This window comes from Aquarana catesbeiana, linkage group LG12 (genome assembly GCF_042186555.1).
Source record: "Aquarana catesbeiana isolate 2022-GZ linkage group LG12, ASM4218655v1, whole genome shotgun sequence".
NCBI lineage: Eukaryota > Metazoa > Chordata > Amphibia > Anura > Ranidae > Aquarana > Aquarana catesbeiana.
In genome coordinates, this window is record NC_133335.1 from 55,572,210 (window position 1) to 55,582,961 (window position 10,752).

General features: G+C 47.5%; 1 protein-coding gene across 9 annotated transcripts in view; it reads left to right on the forward strand.

The window, feature by feature from the left end:
* Window positions 1–10,752, forward strand: part of LOC141114251 (beta-1,4 N-acetylgalactosaminyltransferase 2-like) — a 330,459-nt gene that overhangs the window by 302,649 nt on the left and 17,058 nt on the right. The window lies entirely within an intron of this gene.

The following is a 10,752-nucleotide window of genomic DNA, read 5'->3' on the forward strand; positions in this document are numbered from 1 at the left end:
CAGCACATCAGGGTACAGAGCCCAGTACATCAGCGTACAGGGCACAACATATCAGGGTACAGTGCCCAGTACATCAGCGTACAGGGCACAACATATCAGGGTACAGTGCCCAGTACATCAGCGTACAGGGCACAACATATCAGGGTACAGTGCCCAGCACATCAGCGTACAGGGCACAACATATCAGGGTACAGTGCCCAGTACATCAGCGTACAGGGCACAACATATCAGGGTACAGTGCACAGCATATCAGGGTACAGAGCCCAGCACATCAGCTAATAGGGCACAACACATCAGGGCACAGTACATTAGGGTATAGCACATCAGGGCACAGAACATCAGAGCACACGACATTGAGGCACAGCACACCGGGGCACAGGACATCAGGGCACAGGACATCAGGGCAAAGCACATCGGGGCACAAGGCACATCAGGGCATAGGACATCGGGGCACAGCACATCCGGGCACATAGCACATCAGGGCGCATCAGGGCACATAGCACATCAGGGCACGGGGCACATCAGGGCACGGGGCACATCAGGGCACATGGCACATCATGGCACATCAGGGCACATGGCACATCAGGGCACGGGGCACATCATGGCACATCAGGCTGCATGGCACATCAGGGCACGGGGCACATCAGGGCACATTATGGCACATCAGGGCACATGGCACATCAGGGCACGGGGCACATCAGGCCACATGGCACATCAGGGCACGGGGCACATTATGGCACATCAGGGCACATGGCACATCAGGGCACGGGGCACATCAGGCCACATGGCACATCAGGGCACGGGGCACATGGCACATCAGGGCACAGGGCACATCAGGGCACGGGGCACATCAGGGCACATTATGGCACATCAGGGCACATGATGGGGCACATGGCACATTATGGTGCACATCGCACATCAGGGCATGGGGCACATCAGGCCACATGGTACATCAGGGCACATAGCACATCAGGGCACGGGGCACATGGCACATCAGGGCACATGATGGGGCACATTATGGGGCACATGAGGCCACATGGCACATTAGGGCACGGGGCACATGGCACATCAGGGCACATTATGGCACATCAGGGCACATGATGGGGCACATCAGGGCACATTATGGGGCACATTAGGGCACATCAGGCTACATGGCACATTAGGGCACGTGGCACATGGCACATCAGGGCACGGGGCACATCAGGGCACATAGCACATTAGGGCACATCAGGCTACATGGCACATTAGGGCACGTGGCACATCGGGGCACATCAGGGCATGGGGCACATCAGGGCTCTGGGCACATGATGGGGCACATAGCACATCGGGGCACATGATGGGGAACATAGCACATCGGGGCACATGATGGGGAACATAGCACATCAGGGCACATAATGGGGAACATAGCACATCGGGGCACATGATGGGGCACATGATGGGGCACATAGCGGGGCACATGATGGGGCACATAGCGGGGCACATGATGGGGCACATAGCGGGGCACATGATGGGGCACATAGCGGGGCACATGATGGGGCACATAGCGGGGCACATGATGGGGCACATAGCGGGACACATGATGGGGCACATAGCTGGGGAACATGATGGGGCACATAGCAGGGCACATGATGGGGCACATAGCAGGGCACATAGCAGGGCACATGATGGGGCACATAGCGGGGCACATGATGGGGCACATAGCTGGGGAACATGATGGGGCACATAGCAGGGCACATGATGGGGCACATAGCAGGGCACATAGCAGGGCACATGATGGGGCACATAGCGGGGCACATGATGGGGCACATAGCGGGGCACATGATGGGGCACATAGCGGGGCACATGATGGGGCACATAGCACATCATCAGGGCACATTGTGGGGTCTTACTAGCCAGCATGCAGAGTAGCGCAGGGAGCTTCTGTAGTAATAAGTTCTCTCTCGTGTCATCACGCTGTTCCCCGGCGGCCCCGCCCCCTCCTCTCTTCTTGTCTATACCAGATGATCCTACAAGCCAATTAGTATAGACGAGAAGAGAGGAGGGGGCGGGGCCGCCGGGGAACAGCGTGATGACACGAGAGAGAACTTATTACTACAGAAGCTCCCTGCGCTACTCTGCATGCTGGCTAATCTCGATCTACCCGTCAGGCGCCAGCTGTTGGCGGTTGACGGGTAGATCGCCGGGCACCGCAGATGCGGTTGAAAGTATGACTGGCCCAGACTGAGCCATCGGCCCACCGGGAATCTCCCGGTAGTCCCGATGGCCAGTCCATCCCTGACCCTAGGGACCAAACAGTCTGCTTGCAGGACCAATCATTCAGCTAATTGCTGCTTGAGTGATTGCAGGCCTGATTGTCTGTGTGAGCTGTCAGCCTCCCATTGCTTTCAATGGCGCTTCAGTCTGTAGCTAATCGGCGGGAACCCCCACTGGGGCTCCCACATTTAATCGCAAATGGCCCTATTTGCAAGTGTGAATGGGGTCATAAAAAATGGTTCATTCTCTATGCTACACCATTTTGTTCTAAATTATATGGTAAGTACAGGAGTCTGGAACATGATTGGATGCTCCCTCAGATTAGCTTGTGTCTTACAACTTGTGCCATTTTCTGTTTCAGAGTATTTTAGGCACTTTGGACCAATACTTGTCGGAAAGCTTCTGCAGATTTGACTTTTACTAGTCAAGATGAAATTGGATACATGGCTGAGTCTTCTTGTTTTATTTGAAAACAAGAACACAAAAGCATGAACAATGTAGTACCACTAGAAAGAACATAACATATAACGACCCTTCCACATTGACTGGACTCCAGCATGTGCCAGCTCCTTAACAACCTGCGGATAGCTACTCATAGATTGCCCCCCACTCTCCATGTACCTCAATGGTGGTCACCCCCAGCTCCTCTCTGCTTATGCCCTGTATACAAGGTTGGATTTTCCGATGGAAAATATTCTATGGGAGCTTTTTGTCGGAAATTCTGACTGTGCATAGGCTCCATCGGACATTTTCCATATTGGAATTTCCGTCACACAAAATTTGAGAGCTGGTTCTCAAATTTTCCGACAACAAAATCCGTTGTCGTAAATTCCTATCATGTGTACACAATTCCGATGCACAAAGTTCCACGCATGCTCGGAATCAAGCAGAAGAGCACTGGCTATTGAACTTCATTTTTCTTGACTTGTGGTACGTGTTGTACGTCACAGCGTTCTTGACGTTCGCAATTTCCGACCTGTGTTACAGTGTGTATGCAAGACAAATCTGAGCCAACATCCGTCGGAAAAAAAACATGAATTTTGTTGTCCGAATGTGCGATCGTCTGTACGGGGCATAAGTCTCTTAATGTAGAGGAGTCAGTTCGGCCAACCTCGCTCCTCCCTTCACTGTCGGAAAGTCACCCGGGGCTGTCCCGCTCAGCTTTCCTAGCTACTCCCCCCATGCAATGTTCCAGAGGTATTGATGGCTCCTGCACAAGAGGCTGAGCAGAGAGGAGCTAGGGGTGACCACCATGGAGTTACCATTGTATGTGTAGCTATCTGCTGGTTGTTAAGGATGCTGGCGGGTTTTGACTACCTCACCAGGGAATAGAAGAGCCGGCACCCGCTGGGGTCCTTAACAACCAATTAATCACCGCATATGCATTGCACTAAATTTTAACGCAACACATGTAAAACGTATTGCACATTTTAGTGCAGCAGTTTGGTAGGGTCCTTAGAATCAAAGTACCACTACCACCTAATGGCAGTACTACTAAGCACAGTATAATATACAGTATGGTCGTTGCATTTATTGTCAGTTTAAACGGCATACTAACTTACTGAGCATGTTTCATTGCAAGTTTGATATTTTAAGAACTTGTTTTTCCAGTGACCCCTATTTTGTTGCTTATGCTGGTTATGATGGCAGTGCTGCAGGACTAAAGTCAGTTCTTTCAGGTGTGTGGTGGGTGTTTGTATTTTCAGTTTTTTGTGGGTTTCTTCAATATTTTGTAGCGGTCTCCCTGAGCTCTAAGGGCCTGATGGTGACCCCCAGAATCAGGGAGAGCTGACAATCCTCCTCAGGGTGCAGGTTACCAGACATGGTGGGTGTAGTGCAAGATGGAAAGATCGGTGCCAGTCACTTTTAAATATGAACAATGAGAGTTTTATTTTCTCTTACCAGGAACAGGGGGAGAGAGGGGTAGGGCACAGGACACCTTTAGGCAAATGCAGAAGCAACTTGGCAGACTTTGCAGACAAAAATAGAACTAGGCAGACAGCAATACAGAAAAGGGCCTTTAAGCTGAATGCAGGGATCTGTATCGTGTAGCAACTGCTGTCTCCTATGGCAAGGATTTCACTCAGAGTATCCCACTGTAGATCTTCAAGCTCAACTCACAGTATCCCACTGTATAATCCTCAAGCTTAGTTCCCAGCTACCTGCTGGACTTCTCAAGCTTCACTCACAGCTACCTGCTGTATTCTTAAAGCTTCACCCACGCTATCCGCTGAGTTCCTCGGATGGATGCTTCAAGCTTGACTCACAGCTACCCACTGTATTTATCTTCAAGCTCTACTTACAGCTACCCACTGTACTCCTTCAAGCTTTACTCACAGCTACCCGCTGTATTCCTGGATGAGTCTGTACTGAAGCTTTCCCGCTTAATTCACTGTCCCGGGCTAGTGAAGTGTCTGCTCTGGTACTCCCTCAGCACTCCATCCCTTTGACACCTGCCTCCGGTAACAAGAGTGTTTGACCCTCTGGCAACTTCTTCTCCTATGCCTCCTGACGACGATCAGGCTCCGCTCAGGCCGAGCCTCTTTACACGTGGTTAGGCCTCAGGCTACAGGCCTACACCTCTGCTGCTACTCCACACCACCCAGCCAGGCCGCAGCCCATGTGGAAGGAACCCCGATCACCTGACTCCTTCCGAATAAATAGACTATCCCAGAACACTCAGCGACCAAAGAACCTCCTGCTGATTGGCTGAGAAAAGCATATTCATGCATAACCTGAATTCACTGTAATTTAACCCTTTCATGACTAAGCCTATTTTTGAAATTTGGTGTTTACAAGTTAAAATCCGTATTTTTTGCTAGAAAATGACTTAGAACCCCCAAACATTATATATATTTTTTTAGCAGAGAATCTAGAGAATAAAATGGCGATTGTTGCAATATTTTTTATCACACGGTATTTGTGCAGCGGTGTTTTAAATGCAAATTTTTGGAAAAGTGACACTTTCATGAATTTTAAAAAATCCAAACAGTAAAGTTACCCCAATTTTTTTGTATAATGTGAAAGATGATGTTACGCCGAGTAAATAGATACCAAACATGTCACCCTTTATAATTGCACGCACTCGTGGAATGGCGACGAACTACGGTACCTTTGAATTTCCATAGGCGACGATTTAAAAAATTTTTACGGTTACCAGGTTTGAGCTACAGAGGAGGTCTAGGGCTAGAATTATTGCTCTCGCTCTGACGATCGCGGCGATACCTCACATGTGTGGTTTGAACACCGTTTACATATGCGGGCGCGACTTCCGTATGTGTTTTCTTCGCTGCGCGAGCTCGCGGGGACAGGGGCACTTTAAAAAAATTTTTATTTTTTTTTTATTTAATTTATTTATTTTGTACTTTATAAATTGTGTTTAAATTTTTTTTTTTTTTTTTTACTTTTATTGCTGTCACAAGCAATGTAAACATCCCTTGTGACAGTAATATGTGGTGACAGGTACTCTTTATGGAGGGATGGGGGGTCTAAAAGACCCCCCATCCCTCCTTTACACTTCAAAGTATTCAGATCGCCGAAAACGGTGATTCTGAATACTGTGTACTTTTTTAAATTCGGCGCCATTGGCAGCCGAGTAAACGGGAAGTGACGTCATGACGTCGCTTCCGCATTTACAACAAGAAGGCTGGAACGAAGCCGCTCGCAGCTTCGTTCCAGCCCGCCCCCAGCCGCCGAAGGCAGCCGAACGGACACCGGGCCTCCCGATCGCACGGGAGGCCCGGTAACAGCGGCGGGAGGCGGCGGGGGGGGGGGATGTCCCCTCCCGCTCCTCCGGTATAACAGCCGAGCGGCTTTTAGCCGCATCGGTTGTTATACACGGGTAGCCGATCGCCCGCTGTAAACAACGGTACCGGGATGATGCCTGCAGCTGCGGGCATCATCCCGGTATAACCCCGGAAAGCCGAGTACGCATATGTGCGTTCGGTCGGCGGGAAGGGGATTTATCATTCTAATGCCAAAGGCAACAGTGCCACCTATTGACAGAAGAGAAAAATCACAGTTAAACTCAAGATTAGGAAAAAGCCATTTGATCAAAACTAAAAATTAGCCAGGCTAGTTACCACCAGCACAACTAAATTTACTGGCAGCCCTGTGTAGGACAAAGGTGCTACATTTTTATGCTTCTACTCCCATGTGGGTGAGACCATTTGCCCTGCACAAGGGGGCACCTTTCCTTGTACACATGTTCACCTATGCTCAGGACCAGGCGGGATCGCGGTCATGTGAGAATCAAACATTAAGACAGTTCTCTGACTTAGAGATGAGCCACATCACTGTCCTTCGGTAAAACTGCACAGCATTGCTTGATGTATGTTGCAATTCGAAGGGACACTGCTGAGCCCGTGCCCTCTCCACCAGTCCAGTGTATCTGTGCCATCTCACTCCCAGTGACAGAATGAGATTCCGCTATGCACCTAGAGCAGACCAGGCTTTGGGTCTTTGTAACACAGGTTCAGTCTCAGTTGCTTTGGGAAACCAACCACTGGAGAGGGAGCAAGAACATCGACACCCTCACTACCAGTGGACCTGTCATCTACACCAGGTACCACGCTTACCAACTGGCTGCAATGTACTTTGCACTCATTCTTGATGTATGCTGCAATTTGGAGGGACATTGTTGAGCCTGTGCTCTCTCCACCACTCCAGCTTACCTCTGTCATCTCACTCACAGTGACAGAATGGGGTCTCATCATGCACTTAGCACAGACCTCATGCTTGTACTTGTTAACCCCTTTCTTCTCGTACCATATAGCCAGGCTTTGGGTCTCTGTAACATGGGTTCAGACCCGGTTGCTTTGGGAAACCAACCACTAAGGAGGGATCCAGAACATCAACACTCTCGATACCGGAGTACCCGTCACCTACATCGGGTACTATACTTCCTAACTGGCTGCAATGTACCTTACTCTAGGTCTTGGTTACCTATAGCAACTGCATTCCTCCTCCTTATTTTAATAAATAAATACATTTACGTTTTTGGTTGTAACATGACAAAATGTGGAAAATTTCAAGGGGTTTGAATACTTTTTCAAGGCACTGTATATGGATCAAACCAAAATGAGGGACAAATGAGGAGGAAAGAGGGACAGAGGGACTTTGTTCCAAATCAGGGGGACAGGGACAGTCCCTCGAAATCAGGGACAGTTGGAAGCTTTGATCTTCTATCCAAACTGACTCTGATGAGAGCATCTGTATCACTGCACCAGAATGTAACACTGTCATTATAATCTCCTTTAGCAGGACTGACTGCATGATTTTTATTCTTTCTAACCTGGTGAAGAATTTCTTGATGGTCCTGCATAAAATAATAATAGAATATTTTTTTTTCATATGATATTCTTGACTTTGAGTGGAGATATCTGAATGATACTTGCAGCTGCAGGCATCATTCATATATCTTTCTTTTCTGACGGCAATTTACTGCAAAGTAAAAACAATCATAGTGGCTGGTCAGCTTCAGCCTGTGTGAATGGCGAGCCGGAGAATGAATCGGCTGGTGGCGGAAGTTTACCAAGGAGCTGACAGAGGACCAAATGGTCCCCAGCCATCTCTATGACCTTGGGATGATCTCAGGTTTTCCAGCCTAGAGGAGAGATGTGGGGTCTTATAGACTCCACATCTCTTTGTAAAGAGAACCTGTCATGCCCTATTCCTATTACAAGGGATATTTAACCGGTTCAATACAGGGCATTTTCACCCCCTTCCTTCCCAGACCAATTTTTAGTTTTCAGCGCTGTCATACTTTAAATGACAATTGCGCGGTCATGCGACGTTGTACCCAAACAAAATTGACGTCCTCTTTTTCCCATAAATAGAGCTTTCTTTTGGTGGTATTTGATCACCTCTGCGTTTTTTATTTTTTGCGCTATAAATGAAAGAAGAGCGACAATTTTGAAAAAAACACAATATTATTTACTTTTTGCTATAATAAATATCTCAATTTTTTTTTTAAAAAACACATTTTTTCCTCAGTTTCGGCCGATACGTATTCCTCTACATATTTTTGGTAAAAAAAATCGGAATAAGCGTATATTGATTGGTTTACGGAAAAGTTATAGCGTCTACAAAATACAACATAGATTTATGGCATTTAAAAAAAAATAAAAAATTATTTATTTTTTTACTAGTAATAGCGGCGATCAGAATTTTTTTTCATGACTGTGACATTATGGCGGACACATCGGACACTTTTGACACATTTTTGGGACCATTCACATTTATACAGCGATCAATGCTATAAAATTGCATTGATTACTGTATAAATGTGACAGGCAGGGAAGGGGTTAACCACTAGGGGGAAACGAGGGGTTAAATGTTTCCTAGGGGAGTGAATATAACAGTAGAGGGAGGGGACGCACAAGGGGAGGAGACCGATCGGTGTTCCTCTGTACTGGGAACACAGATCGGTCTCCTCTCAACTGACAGGACGTGGATCTGTGTGTTTACACACACAGATCCACGGTCCGGCCCGGTTAACGGGGAATCGCGGGTGCCCAGCGGACATCGCGGCCGCCGGGCACACGCCCCGGGTCCCGAGCAACGCGGCGGGTGCGCGTGCGCGCCCCCTAGACAGCCGGAAAGCCCAGGCCGTCATATGAGGTCCACCCAGGATGGGAGATCCCATCTGTGGACGTCATTTTACTATGGCTGGGTAGTGAAGTGGTTAAATTTATTGTAATAGAAATAAAAGTGATTTAAAAAAAAAAAAATTAAGGAAAAGTGTAAAAAAAAAAAAAATAAATAAATAAAATAATGAAAAAAAAAATCTTTTTAAGCGTGCCTGCCCCCGCGTGCTCGCACACAGAAGTGAACGCATACGAACGTCGATCCTGCGTATGTAGACAGCGTTCAAACCACACATGTGAGGTATCGCCGTGAACCTGAGAGCAATAATTCTAGCATAAGACCTTCTCTGTAACTCTAAATGGGTAACCTGGTAGGTTAATTGGCTTCTGTCCAAAATTGGCCCTAGTATATAATTTAATGCGAGTTGAGGACCTTGGATTGTGGGCAAATAGAGGGTAGGGACCGATGTGAGTGTGCAATTTATGTAGGGAGCGCTGTGTAAATTGATGGCGCTATATATGTACCTTAAATAAATAATAATATAATAGATAAGCATCTTAATGAGACACAATGTACAGGGATAGGGACAATTTGTTGACACTCACTCAGGTTGAACTGGATGGACTGGTGTTTTTATTCAACCTTATTAACTATGAACTATGTAAACATTTTTAAACTGTAGCCTATGGATATTTTTAAGTACCGAAGTTTGGCGCCATTCCACAAGTGTGCGTAATGTTAAGTATTTATTTACTTGGTGTAACATCATCTTTCACATTATACAAAAAAATCAGGCTAACTTTAGTCTTTTTTTTTTTATATAATTCATGAAACTGTTTTTGAACACCGTGTTTGAAAAATTGCTGTGCAAATACTGTGTTATAAAAAGTTGCAATGACCACCATTTTCTTCCCTAGTTTCTCTACTAAAAACATATATAATGTTTGGGGGTTCTGAGTAATTTTTTTAGCTAAAAAATTATGTTTTTTACATGTGGGAACCAGGGGCGGATCCAGAGTCTAGTCTCGGGAGGGGCACTGCCAGAAAATACATTTTTTTTGGGGTAAATTTAACGGGGAATTGGCTGGTGTTAGCGCTTCAATCATCACAGCACCATGGTTGTTATGGTGTCAGGATGATTGAAGCGCATTGTTATATGGTTATAAAAAATGAAATGGTTCAACTCACCATAGAATCAGTGGGAGCCCCGAGCATGTCACTTGCCACTGTCACCTGCCACACGTTGCGGATTGTCACTTGCCACGTCACCTATCACTAGATGCGGATTGTCACTTGCCACGTCCCATGCCACACGTTGCGGATTGTTACTTGCCACGTCCCATGCCACACGTTGCGGATTGTCACTTGCCACATCCCATGCCACACGTTGCATATTGTCACTTGCCACGTCCCATGCCACACGTTGCGGATTGTCACTTGCCACGTCCCATGCCATATGTTGCAGATTGTCACTTGCCACGTCCCATGCCACACGTTTCGGATTGTCACTTGCCACGTCCCATGCCACACGTTGAGGATTGTCACTTGCCACGTCCCATGCCACATGTTGCAGATTGTCACTTGCCACGTCCCATGCCACACGTTGCGGATTGTCAATTGCCACATCCCATGCCATACGTTGCAGATTGTCACTTGCCACGTCCCATGCCACATGTTGCGGATTGTCACTTGCCACGTCCCATGCCACACATTGCATATTGTCACTTGCCACGTCCCATGCCACACGTTGCGGATTGTCACTTGCCACGTCCCATGCCATACGTTGCAGATTGTCACTTGCCACGTCCCATGCCACACGTTGCGGATTGTCACTTGCCACGTCCCATGCCACACGTTGCAGATTGTCACTTGCCACGTCCCATGCCACAGGTTGGGGATTGTCACTTGCCT